A 15,121-nucleotide genomic window follows, 5' to 3' on the forward strand; every position below is an offset into this window, starting at 1 on the left:
TTGTTTCATGCTGAAGAGAATGAACTATAAACCATGACTTTCTAATGAACAGTGTTGATGCAATAGCTATTTCACTGAGAGTCTACGATTTTCTTTATACTAACAGGGTTAATGGGCCTCAGGGACTTACTCCATTGTCCATGGCACCTAATTGTTTGTGTATGAACATATCTTTGTTATGTTTATCGAATGGACTAGGTTTAATTCGTATGTCCGGATGACAGGTTCATGTCCATTCCTTGTAACACACTCTTACAGCAGCCCAGAGTTGTAACCAGGGGCGGATCCAGGACCGACTTCTGGGGGGGGGGCGGTGGGTTGTCATACTGTTACTTTTAAGGACTCCAAACTTTGGGATGGGTTTTATTTATATATATAAAATAAGAAAGTTTCCTCTTCTGGGGGGCGATTGCGTCGATCGCCCCCCCCGGATCCGCCCTTGATTGTAACTTGTGGGGATATAGCCAACTGCCCCTTCATTTAAGCTTCTCGTCACTTGAGGGGACTTACTTCAAGATCCCCAAAACAAAATAATCCCTTAAGCGAAACGAAAATGTAGCCCGGGCACATTTCAGTAAGATGTTAGAGCGCCCAGAAATAATAGCCTGTATATTTCTTCTTAAGATTTTAAGTTGTATCAGATATTGTCCCCCCAATTTAACTAGTAAATCATGGAATGTGCCCAGGATACCATTTGCAAAAGAACTGAAAATCAGTTAAGATGCTGCTTCTGACTCATCATCTAAATAAAATATAGACTATATTTCCTTAACATGAAGTATCTGGACCTACTTCAGAAGAATGCCAACTAGGGCCCCCACAAGTACTGTTAATAAGATGTTTTTGATTTTTTTAAAGTTCTAGGTAGGAAACAATTTTCATATGTTATTTTCCTAGGGAACCCAACTTCATATTTTTCTTCAGGGGACGCAAATGTTAATGTTTGTCCCTGCAGGATGTTCCAAGTTAAGGTCCTGTAGAAGCTTTACCATTTTCTTCAGAATTCTAAATACTTCAAAGATATTATGTAGGGTATGAATAGCTGACGAGCTAGTATCTCCATTGTTTTCTTTATCGTTAAGTGCAAATTTTCTGGTAAAACATTGACTTGTCTCGTCTGAAGACACATTAACAGACTCTGTTTACGTAATTTACGTACGGGTTTAATGATGTTGTAGGAATGTTTTGTAGAACATTCCCCAAATCTCGTAGAAGACTGAGAGTAGGAAATCCCCAAATGGTTACTTGGAGTTGTTCTATCCCCTTTCTTACGTATAGGCACAATTACATAAAGTGGCACGGTGAAATGATAAAATTTGAACCTAGCAGCTGGTAACACTGGTGAATCAGCAGCTTTTTGGCAACGATGCGATATTGTTTTCAAAACCCTTGGCATTATTTATAATGGAGTATTGGAATGATATTGAACTAGCGTTCGCTGTAAAAAAAAACCCTTAGCAGAAATAGTGACAGTGCGACCGCTCTGCACAGGCGATTTCATCGTCACTGCCGGTCAGGGCAAGGGTATCATGTTTCCTACTTATGCGATTACAACACTGGCGTCTCTGGCATGTAAAATTTGGGGGGGACATCGAAGAAAGTGATTAAAATGGTGCTACCTAGCCCAACCTATTTATTATCTTCGATTCCATTTGTTACCTTTCTGCTTACCTTCACGGATTCCCTAAGGTATATCAAGAACTCTGATATTTCTATAATCGTTCCACAGCCTGAATAATATATTCCAAATAAATATGATTATTATTATTTATTTATTTATTTATTTGTTATTCTGTCGTTAGTAATAAATTAAATTAGAATGAAATATTGAATATTTTGTACTTCAAAATATTGGGGGGACGCGACCCCCTCGTCCCCCCCGCCAGAGACGCCTATGGATTACAAGATGGGTTGCAAAGCATCGTACATGTGGATATCGTAAGCATGTGGTTTCAACAGGACGGAGCCGTGTCGCGAATTGTTTGACAAATATATGGGAGCTGTTTGACGATTGTTTGGAAAGCGCATCATTTTGCGTAACGGTGACATTCCATGGCCTCCAAGATCTATCAATCTCAGTACTTCTTTTAATATGGGAACATCTGGACAACAGTTTATACTGCATACGTTTTCACAGCCATTGCTGACCTAAAAACAATTATTGAAGACAGAATTGCTAGCAACAGGCAGGCCAGTCCATTCGTCGAATATCCTCTAATTCCAAGTACTTCGTCACCTGCGCTATTCGATGCGGTCGTACATTATCATCCACAAAAATGAAATTGGGGCCGGCTGCACCTCTGGAAAGACGCACTGGTGAAACAGTACAGGGTCATTAGAACCGTGACAGGTGACTATATCGCATTCAAAAACATGAAGGTTGGTATGCTTATGCAACATTATGCCTCCTCACACAGCAACACCTGAACCACCAAAACGATCATGTTCCACAATGTTCTTTAACTCATTGTTTATTTTCACCTCTCACGTTGAAAATAGGTTGATTTGCTCTCATTGGAGAAGAGAATGCGACCTTACTCTTCTTCAGTTCAATTCTGATGTTCTTGGCACGGGCGGCAATGTAAAGGTATCAATGGAACACAACGTAATGGCCAGCGAGCAAAGCGAACACATCATGCAGTCGACGTGCCACTGTAAAGCTTGAAATTCGGGCACCTTGCAGTCCTGTTAACTGTGCTGGTAATTGTGAATTCTGTTTGACGTTGGTCCCATCTTGCCAGTTACACAATGTATCTAGCGATAGTCCATTGCTGTAGTTGACCGTAGTCGACCACCATCTCTCTTTTACACAGCATTGCATGTGGTTCGGAACGTTTTCCATGTACATGAAGTAAGTTGACGGCAATACCAAACCCGTGGGCCACACTTCGTTCTTCTTCTAGTTTCACGATGATTCTTTCCTGTGTGAAGTCATTCAAATGTTGTATCCGGGCCATGTTGTTACAAGTAACATTACTACAATGAACCATAATAGCTTTCTGACTAACATATACTGTCTTGTCCCTTTCATTCAGTTGTTTGGTGTTGGAGGAGTAGACACATTCGGCGCTACGGATACGGACACCATGCAACGTCTTAGCCAGTATGTACGTGTTAAGAGACTTCTGGCAAAATGCTGCCGGGCATTCATTCCTTTCTACCGATTACGCAATATTTTATGTTACTTTATCTATCTCGTCCTTAAGTTTTGCACACCGGTGTAATCAATATAGATAGATAGATAGAGGCCCGTATCCATGGGGGGTAAGGGGGCTGCCCCCCCTAAACTTTGACTGGTCCCCATAAAATTTCACGGTAGGCTTGCAAATGAAGTATAATATCGTGATGAAGTATAATATGATTGGGTCGGGCCCCGCTAACTTCTACCGAGCCCCCCTAAATTTTTGGGCTGGCTACGGGCCTGGATAGATATAATTATGTATAAATATATATGTAAACAATATATTCAAGCAGTGATTGAGCTGTATCAACATTGAATAGTAATTCGTTCATCAATTGGCATTGAGTTATTACATTTTGTTATACTTTGTTTCCTATCCATGAGGTGAATCCAGAATTGTTTACATCTTGAGGGGCTCATGCATGAAATAATTATCCAAGGTATAACTTGGATGTGTTAAACGGCTATTTTCTGCTTTGTTCTTTGTATGTATGTGTATGTGCAAAAGCGAAACAAGACTTAATGAATGTTAGTGCAAATTATAACTGCTTTTTTTTTTTTTTTTTTTTTTTTAACCACACGTAACTCTGTACTGATATCATTATATCAAGCGAAGTTAATCTCTATATAAAATAAGTTCTGACTGACTGCCTCATCAGTGGTCAGGCCAAACTTAAGGTAGAAACTTGAAATTTGGACAGTTATAATTTATATGGTTCGGGACGCCCTGAAAGGATTTCTGGAAAATCGTCTTTTTTAAAAAGAGGGAAAGAGGAGTGGTATTGTCTTAAAATGGACATATATCGAAATTGCTGAAGGTTAAAGACATGAAATTTGATATATAAAATATAAAATAAGTATAGATATGTGTTTCAGCGTTTTTTTGATAATTGATCTAGAAGAGAAGAAGAAGGGATGAGAAGGGAAAAAGGGAGGAAATTACAATTATTATAATAAAAGTGTCGATATCTCGGAATCTCTTAAGGTTAGAGATGTAAACTTCAGTATTTGGACTTCTCATTTAAAATAATTAGAGAACCTGTTTCCTAGTTTTTTGATACGTGTACTAAATGGAAGGAAGAGTTTTTATTAGATATTTCATTTAAAATAATTAAAGACGTGTTTCAGTTTGTGTGTGTGTGTGTGTGTGTGTGTGTGTGTGTGTGTGTGTGTGTGTGTGTGTGTGTGTGTGTGTGTGTGTGTGTGTGTGTGTGTGTGTGTGTGTGTGTGTGTGTGTGTGTGTGTGTGTGTGTGTGTGTGTGTGTGTGTGTGTGTGTGTGTGTGTGTGTGTGTGTGTGTGTGTGTGTGTGTGTGTGTGTGTGTGTGTGTGTGTGTGTGTGTGTGTGTGTGTGTGTGTGTGTGTGTGTGTGTGTGTGTGTGTGTGTGTGTGTGTGTGTGTGTGTGTGTGTGTGTGTGTGTGTGTGTGTGTGTGTGTGTGTGTGTGTGTGTGTGTGTGTGTGTGTGTGTGTGTGTGTGTGTGTGTGTGTGTGTGTGTGTGTGTGTGTGTGTGTGTGTGTGTGTGTGTGTGTGTGTGTGTGTGTGTGTGTGTGTGTGTGTGTGTGTGTGTGTGTGTGTGTGTGTGTGTGTGTGTGTGTGTGTGTGTGTGGTATTTCCCCTACAAGGGAAGAAAGAAACAGGGACCAGTAATTTTGTCAATAAAGATATTGTTTTGCTCAGCAAGTAATTTAAATCAAATTTCATTTGAAAATTATTTCTTACGTTACAGTTAAATTCATACGTGGTTATGTATATAACACGATATGTCTCAGCAACAGACATCTACAGGTGCCCAAAAGTAGGTACACAGTCCTGTACTGACTATGACGTTTAATATAATTTCTTTATTGTTATCCATTCAGGTAGTGACTTAGTTTCTTTATTATTTCTTCTTAATCTTTCTTCACTCATATCTTATTATTTCTTCTTAGACTCTCTTCACTCATATCTTCTTAAGCTTGGAACAGAAAGAAGCAAATATACTAATTATGTTAAGAGTCTTCATCCCGGCAAAATTAAAATACCGCTAATTCTACAGTAATTATGTGATATCTTCAAATAGATAAAAGATAATCGAAATGTGGAACAAGAGCGCCCTAGACAATATTATTTTACATAAGAAACCTTTATCACGACTCACTTATCTGTTTTCGATTTCGAGCCATTTTCAAAATCGGCATTTATTTTCGCGTTTCTAAACAGCTGAAAACTGAAAGCTACTAGGTGATTTGTGATAACGGTACCTCACGCAAAATAATATTGTCTAGGGCGCTCTTGTTCCATATTTCAATTATCTTTTATCTATTTGAAGATATCACATAATTACTGTATAATTAGCGGTATTTTAATTTCGCCGGGATGAAGACTCTTAAATAAACTAAAATGTCATACTTTGTAGGACTTTGTAGGACTGTATATATACTTTTGGCCCACCCTATATAAATTACATGTTTGCGATCTCGTCCCCGACCAATTGGTATTGTACCGTTCCAATATTTTATCACCGTTTCTCATCATCATCATCATCATCATAGGTATTTTGCCAGTATTGGCAGTTCACTTGCTGCAACTGAGAAACTTCCATGTTCCACGGTCTTCCGCGAACCTCTTGGTCTTCACGTACGATTTCTCTGTTTTGATATCGTCCATTAATTTTAGTCTCCTTTGTCTCTTTCCTCCTTTTCCTGCCACCATAACCTCTAGCACGTCCCCCATGATACAGTTCCTTCTTATCCAATGTCTCAACCAGTTTCTCTTCCTTTTCTTAATAATATCTAAAAAAAAATTATTTTTTCTCTCAGCATTTCTAACACCTTCTCATTCGTTTTCCGCTCGATCCAGCTAATTCTCTCCATTCTTTTCCACACCCACATTTTGAAAGTTTCCAGCCGTTTTTCATTACTTTTGCGTAATGTCCATGTTTCTGACCCATACAGTACAATACTCCACACATTTTATGAGCCATTTTCTTAACCCTTTATTCAAGGTTCCACAAAATAACGTTTTCTTCTTCCTGAAGGCTTCTTTTGCCATTTCTATCCTTGCTTTTATTTCACGTTCACACTTTATTCCATTACTAATAATACTACCCAGATATGGAAAACTAATCAGCTGTTTTAATTTTCTCCCTCCCTACTTCTATATTTGACACGAACCGCTTCGTTCCAATCACCATGGCTTTTGTCTTTCTAACGTTCATTTTCACGTGGCGCAGTCTCAATATGTGTACAACTGTTCTCATTGCGCTGCCCCAAACATCTGTACCACCGTCCTTTTCATGGAACCAATCCACCTTTTCACTCAGACTATTTGCCTTAAACCATTTCCCGTGGTATATCTTACAAATCGTTCCATTATTTGCTACTGTGAGTGTGATTGTAAAATATATTAGTTGTTAGTTTTGCATTGTTTAAAAGTATCTCTTCCTGGAAAGCAAAAAACCTACGATAGAAGAAAAATACACCTTTGAAGCACTCAATCAATTGAGAGACCCTCTTAAACTGTTTACGTAGCCACATGGATGTCAATTTTCTTTCGTACACAGAACGAATTGAATATAATAGAAAGGAATGCATATGGAATACTTAATCTTCTTATTCGAAGAAAAAGTAAAATTATTGTTATATATATATATATATATATATATATATCAACAGAGGGAACATGAATCCTGCGATAACATTAACCTGGAAAGGAACATTTTTATTGCGCTTCGTATAACCAAGTCACTCTTGCTGCTTTCTTTTCATTTTCTTTTTGAAATTTCTAGAGATGTAACTTTCAAGAATAACTTCCTTCATCTCATCTTTGTCTTTCTTTCCCCATTTTTTTTACTACAATTTTCTTTGTTCTTTTCTTTTGTAGTCAAAAAGAGAGAAAGAAAGTATTTCTTGTTTTTTTTCCTTTCTTTCTTTCATTCTATCTTTCTTGTGCCTCCAATTTCGCGAAAGCTCCGAGTATTTGAAACGTTGGAAGGCTCAAAGTTTATGAAGCTGGGGCCAAAGCACCTGCAGATGCAATATGGAAGGAAATTGGACTACTACTACACCCCCTTCTCATACTCCCCCTGCCGCAACTCTGCCCGATGAAAACAACCAACTTTCATGTGGGTTTTCCTGGAGGGGGAGGTCTTGAGTAAAGTAACGTAGAATAGCAAGGCACCGTGATAGCAAAATTCTTAAATGTAAAGCGTAAAACTGTCATTTCAGGAATTTTACCTGTTTCTCCCAGGGCAATCATTTCGTTGCAGTGAACACAAGAAGAACAAGGAGGCGTCTTCTTCTTTTGGTTGCACCCCCCATTTCCCCCCCACCTTCATCCCTAGTCTCGATGTCTTAAAATTACTCCCTTCTTTTACCCATATATTTTCCTTCTTAACTTCCCCTCTCTTCATCTCTTTGCTTTCCTTAAACCTTATTTTTCCGGGAGAAAACGCATGGAATTTATAATAAAGGGATAAAGTTGATACTTGGTTAGCTTGCTGGGTATTAATAATATTTTCTTAATATTATACTATATATAAACATTACTAGAGCTCTTCTTAAAATCTATTACGCAATTTCTAGTCTAAAAAGTATAAAATAATATAATTCAATTGTTCCTCTTCAATCATCAACAATATCATAATTTATTCATGAAATTCGTATCTTACTCATCTCCTTAAGGACAAATCCTTAACGGTACCCTGCTTTGAGTTACGGTGAAATACCTGTGACAGACACCGGCAGTAGAAATTAACTAGTTGATATTTTGAGGGCTAGTTGGTATCTTCGTATGTGCAGAAAGACAGAGAGGCGGGTCCATTAATATATTTTCATTAAATTTGCAACTTTAGTTCAAGATATATATGTCAAGCATTAGGACAGTGATATGGTGGACTGTGTTCTTGTTGAACTTCGCTGCTGGAAAAGAAAAGCTAGTCATGGAAGGGTGCTACAAAACGAACCACTTCATTTCGCGGATATTCTTAAACCAATTCCCACAGGTTCTATAGAATTCTCAAGATTCCAGTGAGGAGAAAGACACCATACTACAGTATTTTCAATCACTTCTTTTCGTTATTTTTTATTTTATTTTATTTTATTTATTTATTTATTTATTTATTTATTTTTTATTTATTTATTTATTATTATTATTATTATTATTATTATTATTATTATTATTATTATTATTATTATTATTATTATTATTATTATTATTATTTTGAAGACGTTCTAGGTGAAGTGTGTATGCAATGTGTTCAATGCTGTTTGGGGCTCATGGAGAGTGTTCAGATTAAGAGGAAGATATTTACGTTTGTAATTCCTGTTAATAATTGTGATTTGAGTTAGGGTAATAACTGATTTAATGGAAATTAGAAATAATAGAACGACTTAAGACCATTAATGTGATAATATGATCTATTATTCCACAGCGGGGCCGATTTTTTGAATAACTCCGAAGGGGAGCGTTCGAGTATTTGTGTTTCGTTGTCAGATATGCAAAGTTCTAATCAAAAATATCCAGAACCTAAGAAGTCCGAAGCCAAACTTTGGGAGTCTTGGTCTTTTCGGTCTCCTGATCGGAACTCATGCCATTCTATACCCCAGCCTTTTATCCTCAGTTTTTAGACTTCGCTATGCGTACATATCTGAAGTCTTATATTCTAGAACGGCCTTATCCGTCCATCTGTCTGTTGGCAGGCATCAGAGCAAGAATAGTCAAATATATCGAGAGACATGACTAACGCAAAGGAACATAGGGATCTCTTATAACCTGGCAAGTAATCTTTACGAACCTTTGGAAAATCCCTCACACACTTCTTGCGGAGGTTTAAAGCCTACATTTTTTGATCGAGCAGGTATGACTTCGAGTGTCATGTCCTAAACCACACTCTCTACGTTGCGTTTTTTTTTTTTTTTTTTAAATTACAGCCCTCTTAAGTTCATTTCTCCCACGCTTTCGGCACCTTATATCACCGAAACTATCCCTCACTGACCAAAGTTCCACATAACTTTTTTGCTTGTTTCGGTGTCAGCAATCAGCTCCCAAAGTTTGTTCAAATAGTTTCTTACTATCATATATATATATATATATATATATATATATATATATATATATATATATATATATATATATATACAGTGGCGGATCCAGGATATGATCAAGGGAGGGGCTAAACCATAATTTGCAGTTTTATCCAGTGTAAACCTGAGCGTCAAGGGGGGGGAAGGCTATAGCCCCTCCCTTATATCCGCCCTTGTATATATATATATATATATATATATATATATAAAGAGAGAGAGAGAGAGAGAGAAAGACAGATGCCCGGATCCACTTGACGCTCAGATATACATTGGATAAAGTGGGCTTCAGTCCTGCTTTACACTAGATGAAGCTGCAAACTATGGTTTAGCCCCCCTTGATCATATCCTGGATCCGCCACTGTATATATATATATATATATATATATATATATATATTTAATACGACAAATCATGATACTCTCCGCTGTCTTTGATTTTAAGACTTCAATTTCTTCTTGCTTATATATATATATATATTGTATTTGAAGACCATGTGGAATTCTATACAGTTTGATGTTATACTTTTAGTATTATTTCGTACAGGTGGTCTCGCGTTTAGTGCTCCATGATAACCCATCATTATGGGACAGTTCTTAAAAGAAAAGAAAGTACTTTCCGACATAGAAGGCCAGAAATAGTGACTGGTGCGCTGACTGTGCATAATTCAGTTGACTGTGTGTGTGTGTGCTGTAGCACCAGGGAATTCAGCTTAGAGAGTAACTAATTCTGAAGGTCTTAATAATAAGCAAACGTTACGAAAGTTACTGTAGTATGGCTTTTCGACTATTGTTCTATATCATATGTAAAGGCAGAATGGTAATTTTGACCGTAATAAAGCATAGGACACCGAAGTTAAATCGAGTTATTACGTATTATTATTATTATTATTATTATTATTATTATTATTATTATTATTATTATTATTATTATTATTATTAGTCCCGAAATTGCCATACCTACTCACACCTTTGTTACCATCTGTTGTCATCTTAATTAATATAGCTGCAATTATTTTGACTTATTTATTTTATGTGTCGGGTCATGGAACAGTTTAACACTGAGCAATGTGGAGATATTTTACCAAAGTGGTGGCAAGATTATATGATTTTATACACTTGTGATTTCTCCTTATACGAGATCGTGTACACCAAAAAACCTACGCATTCTTTTTGGAACTGAAAGCGGAAAACATACGCACGATTTGAAGTCATCAGGACAGACATCAAATAAGATGGGACTGTCAATAATTTTATGAAGATTATAAATGTCTGCAGACTCAGACGGAGTGGACATATTCTTATCGCATTTTATATGTAAATAGGAAATATTATTGATTACATATATGTATGTAAAATATAACTATTTTCTTGAAGCTTTGTCTTTTTTTAAATTTTCAATTTTGGCGTCCTTTAGTAGACACCCTATAATTCCTTTCGTTGTAATCTTAAGTAGCGTTAACAGGACAAACTATCTTATATATAAAAGAGAACGCACAAATCCTTTGTTCCCTCATCACGCTAATACGGCTGAACCAATTTCTTTCATTTTTGGGAGGTTATTAGGATTTGGACCCTAGATGGTTTTTATCATATCACTTTAATTTTTAATTACCAGTGTCTTGAGATAATTGACCATTCAAGTGTCCATAACGTACAAATCCTTTGTTAGTTCATCAAGGTAAAAATAAACGTATTTATATGCAACCCGCATGACCGTGTCACTCGGCGGGTTAACATAAATGACAGGCGATATAATGTTAATCTACTATGGTTTTTATCATATCACTTGAAAGCGAAAAAGTAAAAATTATCTAAGTAACAAAGTTTATTGCGTTCGGGGGTGACCGCAGCGAAGCGGGGCGGGTTAACATAAATGACAGGCGATATAATGTTAACATTTACTGCAATCTTCTATGGTTTTTATCATATCACTTGAAAGCGAAAAAGTAAAAATTATCTAAGTAACAAAGTTTATTGCGTTCCGGGGTGACCGCAGCGAAGCGGGGTGAACGCTGCTAGTAGTAGATAAACTTAATAATATTAATTGTATCAACACTTTTACGAGACGGCTTTACATATAAGATTCGATACAAGCAGAAGTTTGTTAGCGGAAAAATTTCGATATATATACTACATGATGTTTCTTAGAAATATTTAGGTGATTTTTTTTCCCTCACAGGCTTGTTATTATTATGAATTGTTATTGTATATTTTCGGTTGATGAGTACGCAGTATAGCAAAAAAGGGAAGAATTCCGTTGCATCTCTGCTGTAGCAAGGAAAATAAGCGGGTCGTTGTACTCTCAAAAGAAGTCTGAATAAAGCAAAAATCCGGAGCGCATAGGAAGAAAAACCCTAAAAAGGATTGGAAACTATACACAAGATGCTACTGAAGAAACTTCGTGACTTGTTAGAACAACAGTCTCCCCAACGTAACGGTGAATTGACAGTGGGAAACCGTAATAACCAACAAACCAATGTATTTTTGTCTTTTTCTTTCTTTCTTTTTAGAGAAAAGATGAAAGAAAAATCTTAAAAGAAAGTGATGCAAAGAAAGTTAAGATGTTTAGCGCTTTACGTATGTCTCTAGTGCAAAGTGTGTGAGTAAATTATCATTAACATCGTCATAGTTGTTCTGACATCACTCCAAGTATTTTTGCCGCAAACTGACAAGTTTCCATTACTAAGATCTTCAGTCAAGTGGCGATGACTCCTGTGTATCTTTAGGAAGGAGGGTTATCATGGTTTATCAGACACCAATGAGGTGTTTAATAGAAATACAGCAGCCCAAGCAAACTTCAAAGGGGGGGGGGGGGCTGGTCATACCCACGGAGTCGACGCCCATGTCGTCAGTCAACTTTCTCGCCTTTATAGAGGAGCTAGCTGGGGGCTCGGCCTACGGCCTCGTGTCTTTTATTTATCAGCCTTTCCATCAAGAGTGAATTTCGTGCATTTGCTCTTAACAGTTCCTGAGTTTGACCCTTGTACCTCTTAAACCCTCAGTTCTACCAAATTTCAAGTTGATTTTCCTATTTCAACTTTCAAAAAGAAGAATTTTTTATCCCAAGAAAATGCCCACTTAAATAAATGAGAATTTCTTCATGGCCCCTTTAGACCCTCTAAAAATTAAAAATATTCACTTAAGGCAATTTTCCTGTAGGTTCGTCCCGAAAAGCTGCAAACATGTTAAATTTAATCATGTAGCCCTACAGGAAGTGCCCAATAATTTTGGAGTGTAAAAGGTGTCCCATATAAATAACATGGGGAAGATCTTTCAGTTCCTCATAAAACCACTCTAAAGTTGGAAATTTTATTTTTAGTGATTTCATTAGGCTATGATAACGAAAACATTCATGTATACCGAATTTCAAGTTTTTATTCCAGTTCCAGGTACCTAAAACATGAGATTATATGTCCAAAGAAAAAAAAAAAAAAAACACGTCCATTTAAATAACATGGGCAATTTCTTCATAACCCCTTAAAAATTCAAAATATTCACTTTTGGCAATTTTGCTGTGGGTTAGTATCGGAAAGCCACGATCATGTCAAATTTCAACTTTCCACGTCAACCGGAAGTACCCCTTTATTTTATGTCAGTTTATGTAGTTTTATATACAATTAAGGATTTTTTGTTTTAAGGTGAACTTAAAGGAACGTTAATCACCACTAGATGGCAACACATTTCCCCTATCTTTCCAATACATTTTGATAAGGAGCTACAATATTCGCAACAATTCAGTTAAAATCAAGAAATCAATTTTGAAGTTACTTGTTTAAGGTGATCCATTCACTTGCAATGGTAGAAATCAAACATTTCTGGTTTTAACGTTGATTGTTATACAGTAAAAACGGTAATAGATAGCGAGAATCGGTTTCGTGCAGGAGGCCGCGGTGGCTCAGTGGTAGAGCGTTCACCTCTGGTGCATGGGGTCCCGGGTTCAAACCCTGCTCCCGCCAAGTGAACTTTGTGGTGGATAAAAACCCTGTGCTTTCGGTGGTTTCTTCGGGGTTCTCCCGTTTCCTGCCTAGCCGGCATAACCGTGGGACGCGGTACTCAGTGGTAGAGCGTTCACCTCCGGTATCTGGTTCGATCCCAGCTCGTGCCGTGTGGACTTTGTGGTGGACAAAGACTTTGTGCCGTGCTCGTGGGTTTTCTCGGGGTTCTTTCGTTTCCTCCCACTTCCTTCATTCCACCATTTCCTTCATTTCTCATCATCACCGTCTCCGTTAGCTTAACCGGTATAATCGTGGGACGTAAAACTTTAAAAAAAATTAATTTCATTTTTCGGTTTCGTGCAATCAATTAAGCACTCCAAGAATATACTTGTATTCCATCTTCAATCTAATCTGTCTACTACAAACCGGAAGTGATAATTTACTACCACTTCCGGTTTCAATATTACCTGAGAAAATATCACGTTGTACAAACCAAACTCCTTCACGTAATGTACACTAATGTCCAAATTGATTGTCGCATATCTATAATCGTTTTCATGTAAGAATATAATTTAATAATGATTTTGCAGGGTACTTTTAATACTGATACTATGTATATAACCGGAAAATGTATATTAGTGGTATATTTCATAGGAAAAAAAAATAGAAATACAAAAAATAGAATGAGTAAAACAAAATGGTGCTAAATGGACAAGAAAGTTCTGTTTTCGTTTTATTGTTCTTATTTACTGCTCTTTTGACATGAAATTTGCCACATACATGTCTTTGCCGATTATACACATACTAACATTATAAGAAATACGGGGCGAATTCGTTATCAAATTATATTCCTCCAACAACATATTTATAGACATACGACAATAATTTTGGATATGAGTGTAATGTGACACTGCAACTTTTATCCAAACTATGTTGTTTTATAAAACGCTATGTCCGTCCGTCAGAGCAAAAACTGTAAGAGATATCTTAGAAGAAGTCTTTTGGAATCTGTTCAACGTGCCAAGAATAGGGTTAATCTCATTCTTCAACCCACTATGCAACCGGAAGTGATAGAAATTAACCATTTCTGGTTTTAACCAAGGATCTTATAAAATAGAGGATCTACCCATATGTATCTTCATCCTATAAAATAAATGAAGCCAGAAAACAACTGAGCATCGGCATGTCTGATTGGCTACTCTCGTTTCCACCATCGTCTGATTGGCTACTTTCGTTTCCACCATGATTGTTGGCTCAAAATATTGCGATCCTATTGGGCGGAGTGGGTAGAGTAGGGGTGGCGAAACTGTGACGTATGGCTTCAAGATTTTGTTATAAGGGCAGATCCTCTATTTTATAAGATCCTTGGTTTTAACGGTAGAACAAAAACGGTAATAACGACAACCGCTTTTCTGAAATACATTCAACGTCTGAAGAAAAGGCACCACCTTTACCTGGATCTCTTTGCTAAAACCGAAACAGGTAGTAACTTACTAGTTTCTAGTAGATCCTTAAGAGTCTTCATCCCGGCGAAATTAAAATACCGCAAATTTTACAGTAATTGTGTGATATCTTCAAATAGATAAAAGATAATTGAAATGTGGAACAAGAGCGCCCTAGACAATATTATTTTGCGTGAGGTATCGTTATCACAAGTCACCTAGTGGCTTTATGTTTTCAGCTGTTTAGAAACGCGAAAATAAATGCCGATTTTCAAAATGGCTCGAAATCGAAAGCAGATAAGTGAGTCGTGATAACGGTTCCTCATGTAAAATAATATTGTCTAGGGCACTCTTGTTCCACATTTCGATTATCTTTTATCTATTTGAAGATATCACATAATTTCTGTAAAATTTGCGGTATTTTAATTTCGCCGGGATGAAGACTCTTAACTGATTTCTATCCTTTAAAAAATAGATCTGATTGGTAAACCTCAAAGAAGCT

The sequence above is a fragment of the Thermobia domestica genome, chromosome 18 (genome assembly GCF_964235325.1).
Source record: "Thermobia domestica chromosome 18, izTheDome1.hap1.1, whole genome shotgun sequence".
NCBI lineage: Eukaryota > Metazoa > Arthropoda > Insecta > Zygentoma > Lepismatidae > Thermobia > Thermobia domestica.